The following is a 6,533-nucleotide window of genomic DNA, read 5'->3' on the forward strand; positions in this document are numbered from 1 at the left end:
GATAGGGGATGTTCAAATAAAAAGAAGGGGTGGTACTTAACTAATCTATATATATGCGGCTCTATCTCTTTCTAAGTGTTTAGGTACGTAAATAGTGGTTCTCGATTATATAAGGGCTACATGGAGGGTTCACGTGAGAGAGTGATGTATGTGGGGCCACCCTCAGAAGTATGGGATGTGAGAACAGGTGGCAGAGAGACAGGTGGGTCCCATGAAGAGATCCGGAGGATCAATGTGGGGACGTGTGCGAAAGGAGGTTCACGTGGGCGGTAAGAGAGAAATGGAAATATGAGAGAGAATAAGAAGAAAAAGATTGAGGGATTCGAGAATCTCGAGTGGCTCAGCTAATCAGACCAAACGTCACTAGGGGTTCAACCCCTATATATCCTACTCACTTTGCTAATCATAGGACTATTAAAATTTAATTAATCCATCATTAGGTTGCTCTAATCATGGGGTGTTTTATTTATTTATTTACATCTTTTTTTCCTTTTTTATGACAGCATTTCCCTTGCTGTAATTATTAAACGTGTTAGTTAATGAAAAATTGATTTAGATGTATTCTATAGTGGGGAGAAGTTGATGCCTCTTTGGGTCCACACCAAAATTTGTCTACCCCTCCCTCCTAAATCCTAATCTTCATTCTTCATTGTAACGTGGATGGTGTCACACACAATCTGGAAAGTGGATAAAAGCTGTTTCAAAAGAACATGGTGTGGGTATCAATTCTCTATACCCTTATTTCTTGTTCTAATCCTACAAACGTACCTAGGTGTGTACAATTTTGTTTGTGGACCCTAGTTATTGTGAGGCCCCTACGTACATTTTTATTTTTCTAATCTCCACTAACCTTTTTTGCAAGTGAGACAGCAGCCGCATACGCTCACATTTCAACAGATTTCGTCCTATTCTCTGAGGTGGCTGCTCTCTCGTGCAACAGCCAAAATGCCTTCAGCGATGGTCCTAAATGTCGCTCGAGGGCAAGGTGGCCTTGCATATCCTAAATGAGTGGCCGATCTCTCACGGAGGATTTCATCACGATTTTGAGTAAAATGGCTACATATAGATAGATTTTATACAGTGTAAGCCTCTCTCTCTCGGCAAGAGTAAGAAACTCAATACGAAAGGGGTCGAAGACCAAAACCTTTTCGTCCCCTGGGATTGGAATTCAGGCGATTGAGAAGAAGAGGGGAATGACACTTCTTCCTTGGGTTCCACTGCCTTTACACATATGGAAAGGTCGACTGAGAGCATCCACCTCATGAATGAGACAAAATTTGTTGAAAAGTGAGCCTAGATTGATTGGATTCCCTTCACGGAGAATCCAAACTAATTTAAAAGAGCCTTTAAGTTGCATCTGAAACTAAATACACAGAACTTAGGCATCGTGAAATTAGAATCCATTGATCCAATCAGTTCAAAATTGATGCAGAACAGTACCTTAGGTTGGTCTACACGTTCCATAGAAGTTTGGGAATGAAAACCAAACCCTAAACCCAACTTATAATGCCCTTTTAAAGTTGGAATACCCAGAACAGCAACCTAAGTACCTCTGATGGTTCTGAAATCATCGCCATTGCATTCGGAATGCCTAAAAACGTTAGGGTATTGTTTACAACTTTTTCAAACAGTGATTGGAAAAAGCTCAAACATCGCACTTAACTTGGGTTCAAGTTAACCCCAAAAGAAGACACATCCGAATTTACTAAAAATGTGTGATCCGGTCCTTTAATCACTCAGAAACCACCGCCAATGGATCCAGAGTGCCCAAAAACCTTAGGATCCACTGTTAGATCCTCAAAAACGGTTTTAAGCCCAAAATTGAAAGTTAACTAAACACGAAAATGTCGCTAGCATATTAACAAAACATGTGACAAAATATAAACAGTATGTAGCGGCTCGGGTTCGGCTCGGCTCAAACTAAGTCGACTCGGCTCAGACTGAGTTGACCTGGCTGAGTCGACTCAACTGTCTTCCCCAATCAACCAGAGGTCACTTTCTGAAAATTCCAATAACATCCCGATTTAGGCCAAACTTCAGACGGACATCGGTTGAGCTCGAGAACTCCGATTGAACCGCCGTCAATGTGTTGGCTTCGTTCAATCGGCGGCTATCCATCCGTATGGTTGGATCATCGAAGACTGTGCCAGCGGTGTCCGGATTTCCATCGGTGGTCAAGAAACACAAAAACTTGATTTTCTTGCCCTTTTTAATGGTGTTTTTGCCGTTCTTTCTCTAGAAGGCTTATCTTTACTTTATAAAACCAATTCTTAAGATTCTAATTGATTCTTTATCACCTATTCTCCAAAAACATGATCAATTGTTTCCGATTGGGTGGAGAAGAGAAAATTGATAAAAAATTCAATTAGAATTTCTATTGTTTGTTCTTGATCAATCGCCATAATTTGAATGTGGCTCCGATACTAATTGTTAAACTGAAAATTACTATGTAAATAGTGTGGAAGTTCCCTCTGACCATGGCAATTAGAAGTTGAGATCGTGAATTCCCTCGAACCTTGTTGAAACCACGAACGCCACTGCGCCATGAACAATGAAAGAGTGTTCTTCTAATATGTAGAAGACCTTAGGGCTCGATTGATGAAATCCTAGTCACGTTTTCCCTCTCCGATCAGGGACCCTTTTTAGATGGAGACTGTAGCTATAAAGTATGCATGTTCTTCGATCATGTTCAACACATATTTATAGAGTTTGGAACTGCACGTTTTTGCATCACACCACAACTCAAACACTTGTGTTTCACAAATTAAAAACACTTGGAACTTTTCTATAGACTCCCTTTGTAAACACAACACTAAGGGGTAAGCCTTATAGAAAACCCAAAATGTTTTTCCCTTTAAGTGAGGGTCCAATGTGGGCCACACCAAAAGCACCAACATTTGTTCCTGGCCATTTGCTTTCAAGGCCATGAACAGATTCTAACATTTTGAACCATGTTTTCAAGATGGATTTCATGAGTGTTTAGTGTCTATAACATACTTAAAAAACTTGACTCAATGTGGTTTAGTCTAGTCAAGTGTTTTGCGTTTTAGGTTGTGTGTTTGGGTCTTGAAATTTGTTTTTCACTCTTTTCATCTTGCTCTGCTTGGTTGCCGGGTTTTTTTTGGTTCTTGGGATTTATGTGGGAGAAAAAAAAATCCAAGGAGATTGGTGGGAAAAAAAGAGTACTAGGGGTGCGTTCGGAATCAGGAATCGGTGTTCTATTCCGATTTAGCTATTTCCACCGTTTGGTTCATTTTTGTAAAGGGAATGGAGGGTGGGAAGCGGAAAAAATGCTGGAATTTAGGGCGTTATTTGATACCCGTGCGGAGAGGTGGTATTCTCATTCTCGAAATCACGTGAAAGACGACGCGCAAGCTTCCGGATATTAGTAATTCATTCATCTCATATTCACTCCTCACCTCTACACTTGTCACTTCTCCTCCTTTCAAACTTGCTTTCCCTCCTCTCCTCTCCCTGTCTCTGTTTCTTTTGCTATGTTTGTTTCGTTATTTCTTTTTTCTAAATTCCATGTTCTTGACCATCTCATGTGTAGTTAGCAGGCCCTGATTGCTTTGGATTTTGGGAACCAATTATGGGTAAAATCTAATACAGAAATTAGGGTTTTTCTCAGGTACATGTGTAAAATTTAATACAGATATTAGGGCTTCTTAGATGTCCGACAAACCATTTTTTTTTTCCGGCTGAACTGTCCTTATTAGTCAGGTGAAACAATTCGTTCCAGTGCTCCCATCCAGCAGCTATGGTGTTCATTTGAAAATTTAAGACTAAAATAAGGGTGTTTTGGTCATTAACCAATTAAAGGGAGAGCCCAATTCAAAGCATTTTAATTAGGCCCACATATATACCCACCAGGTCCTCTATATTGAGAGCCCCAATTTTGGTAATGGAGATGGCGACCATAAACACCGATCTTAAGTTTCTATGGCATTTCTTTCAATGGAGATGGCCCGCTATATATCACATTGTAGGTGATTTAATGCTTTTGGATGAGGCCCACAAGCACACCCTTAACAAAGGCCATTAACAAGGAGAGCCCAATCCAAGCTTCTTAGTAATATATATGGTTTCACAATTTAGTGAAAAAAAAAAACAACAAGCCTTATTGATTTAGATTGTTCGAAAATTTTATTAAAATTTTGATTCTATTCTGACATTGGTACCGTTCCAAACGCTAGAATCGGAGTCATGACTGATTCCCTTATGAATTTCAGTGCATATCCAAACATTGGAATTGGAATCGCTATTCCGTTTACAGGGGGAATTGGAATGTGAAGCTGAATCCGATTCTTGATTCCGGCAATCCAAACGCACCCTAGAAGTATCCTGGTAAAACAAAAATCACATGTTTGGTTGACAGGACTATGGTGGGAAAAAAAAAAAAAACTTTGTTTGGTTGCTTGAACTGTTGGGAAGGAAAAAATTCTTCTCAAGCTTATTTTTGGTTCCCGGGATTATTTTGGGATGGGATGAAAAGGCAATCATTACAATAGTGGGATTAAAAAATTCTAGTGCTAAAAGGCAACCAAACATGGGATGGGACCAAAATTTTACTAAAACTTCCTAGGACAAAATTTTTACTGGAAACCAAAGGGAGCAGAGACTTGTAGGGATTCAATTTGTTTTATTTGCAAGTTAATCAACTTGGACAACTTTCGAGTTGACTTGACCAATTTTAATATTATGGTTCCCTGCATGCTTTATTTATCAAGCAGAACATAGTTAGGGAAAATCTTAAACATTTATGGGGATGACTTGATATTTTACAAAGGAGAATGATATAAGAATGAAATGAGGGTGTTAAGAGTAGAGATGGCCACTCACTGTGTGGCATGCATATAGTTCAGGCACTAGATTAAATTCCCTCTAACAGGTGAAATGAAAAGGTTTTCTCTAGTGAGTTTCTCTATGGTTCTTTGAAGACACCACTCTTCAGAGATAGAGCATACCTTCGCCCCAAAACGGAAGACATGATGCTCTGGCTCCCAAAACTTGACCTTCGCTCGCAGTAGCTCTAGTCGACTTTGACAGAAGCTAGGTGGGAAAGGATCTCCAGATGAAACCAGACCAAGATGGGCACCTCCAATGAATGTAACCGTTCTATCCATGTAATCAGAGCTTGATTGTGATGAGAAGCCATTTTCCTCTCTCATTTTCTCCCAATAACTGTTAAACTTATAGAAGCACACCTAACACATTCTGTGACCGCAATTGTTAGAATGCAACGGAGTAGGTGGAGTTCCAACACCTTTGGATCCATCGGATTGTCTGGGTCCATTGACACCCTTAAATTTCCCTCTGACTGGTGAAATGAAAGGAAAAAAAAATTCTGAAAGAATTATTTTTCTTGCAATCCAAACATTGATTGAAAAGTACTTTCCAAATCCAGACTCTGTTACTAAGAATGACATATTCTTAGTCTTAAATATCCATATAAGTTGTTGGGAACAGGGATTAAAATTTTCCTCGAGCAATATTTTTCTTGCAATTCAAAATGGCCAGAGTGAAAAATACTTTCCAAAACAGGGACTTTTATTCAATTGGCCAGTGGTATTTGCACTACAGTGTTTTGATAACAAGACCAACTCACTCTATCTTTTCCTTTTTAATTGGATACTGAGAGCTTTTTGGGAATTACAATAGCTTGGGACAATTGATTAAATAATAAAAGACAAGGAGAGTTTGTCTCATCATCAAAACATAGTAGTGAGAGTATCAATAGCATTTCAAAAATCCCTAATTTGTAAGTTTTAGATTGTTGGCTGCAGAGAGAGAGAGAGAGAGAGAGAGAGAGAGAGAGAGAGAGGAACTAATTCTAGAATAAGTGCTTTTTCACGAACGAATTCTAGAATAAGTACTTTTTTCATAAACAATTATATATATAGAGAGAGAGAGAGAGCCGAACTAATTCTAGAATAAGTACTTTTTCACGAACTAATTCTATAATAAGTACTTTTTTCATAAACAACCCTAGCTCATCACTTTAACATAGAAAGTGAGAGCAATTGAAATTCTAGATGAGACATGGAATTTCACATACCCATACCCAAAAAGTAAAAAAACTGTAAAAATATATTAAAAAATCCTATAAAAAGGAAAATAATCTTTGAACACCAATATTTCATAAGAGATGATAAAATACCCTTATTTCATAGAAAATATCTAAAATAGGCACATGTCATTGAAAATTACCAAAATATCCTTATTCAATAGAAAATGACCAAAAATATATGTCTTTCAAATAAAACAAAATACCCATATCCCATATAAAATGACCAAAATACCATTACAAAATGTTTGTGTAACTCGAGCAAGTTTGATAGAATGAAAACTCAACTCAACTCAACTCAACTAAGCCTTTGTCCCAAACTAGTTGGGGTCGGCTAATAAATCCTTTAGAAAATTTTCATGAAGGTAAAATGATCTACCTGGTTCAAATTGACTAAGTCTAATCTTGGCACTAGTTGGGTTCGTCTACATGGATCATTTTATTCCATTCTATCCTACCCAAGGTC

The sequence above is a fragment of the Tasmannia lanceolata genome, unplaced genomic scaffold (assembly GCF_043159265.1).
Source record: "Tasmannia lanceolata isolate RefF3 unplaced genomic scaffold, GAP_Taslan_0.1 ptg000015l, whole genome shotgun sequence".
Taxonomy (NCBI): domain Eukaryota; kingdom Viridiplantae; phylum Streptophyta; class Magnoliopsida; order Canellales; family Winteraceae; genus Tasmannia; species Tasmannia lanceolata.